The following is a 1,204-nucleotide window of genomic DNA, read 5'->3' as shown; positions in this document are numbered from 1 at the left end:
TTTTCACTCAAAATAAACAACGAAAAACGTTGTTGCAAAACTATACCGCGTTTAAAAGGTCCCTTTTTGTCCGATCTTCTCGTTTTCACTTAAAATAAACAATGAAAAACGTTGTTGCAAAACTATAACGCGTTTAAAAGGTCCTTTTTTGTCCGATCTTCTCGTTTTCACTCAAAATAAACAACGAAAAACGTTGTTGCAAAACTATAACGAGTTTAAAAGGTCCATTTTAGTCCGATCGTCTCGTTTTCACTCAAAATAAACAACGAAAAATGTTGTTGCAAAACTATAACGCGTTTAAAAGGTCCCTTTTTATCCGATCTTCTCGTTTTCACTCAATATAAACAACGAAAAACGTTATTGCAAAACTATAACGCTTTGAAAAGGTCCCTTTTAGTCCGATCTTCTCTTTTTCACTCAAAATAAACAACGAAAAACGTTGTTGCAAAACTATAACGCGTTTAGAAGGTCCCTTTTTGTCCGATCTTCTCATTTTCACTCAAAATAAACAACGAAAAACGTTGTTGCAAAACTATAACTCGTTTAAAAGGTCCATTTTAGTCTGATATTCTCGTTTGCACTCAAAATAAACAACGAAAAACGTTGTTGCAAAACTATAATGCGTTTAAAAGGTCTATTTTAGTCCGATCTTCTCGTTTTCACTCAATATAAACAACGAAAAACGTTGTTGCAAAACTATAACGCGTTTAAAAGGTCCATTTTAGTCTGATCTTCTCGTTTTCACTCAAAATAAACAACGAAAAATGTTGTTGCAAAACTATAACTAGTTTAAAGGTCCCTTTTTGTCCGATCTTCTCTTTTTCACTCAAAATAAACAACGAAAAACGTTGTTGCAAAACTATAACGAGTTTAAAAGGTCCATTTTAGTCCGATCTTCTCGTTTTCACTCAAAATAAACAACGAAAAATGTTGTTGCAAAACTATAACGCGTTTAAAAAGTCCATTTTAGTCCGATCTTCTCGTTTGCACTCAAAATAAACAACGAAAAACGTTGTTGCAAAACTATAACGCGTTTAAAAGGTCCCCTTTTGTCCGATCTTCTCGTTTTCACTCAAAATAAACAACGAAAAACATTGTTGCAAAACTATAACGCGTTTAAAAGGTCCATTTTAGTCAGATCTTCTCGTTTTCACTCAAACTAAACAACGAAAAACGTTGTTGCAAAACTATAACGCGTTTAAAA

Source organism: Rutidosis leptorrhynchoides, chromosome 9 (assembly GCF_046630445.1).
Source record: "Rutidosis leptorrhynchoides isolate AG116_Rl617_1_P2 chromosome 9, CSIRO_AGI_Rlap_v1, whole genome shotgun sequence".
NCBI classification, from domain to species: Eukaryota; Viridiplantae; Streptophyta; class Magnoliopsida; order Asterales; family Asteraceae; genus Rutidosis; species Rutidosis leptorrhynchoides.
The sequence above is the reverse complement of the archived record's forward strand: the minus strand, read 5'-3'. Positions refer to the sequence as shown.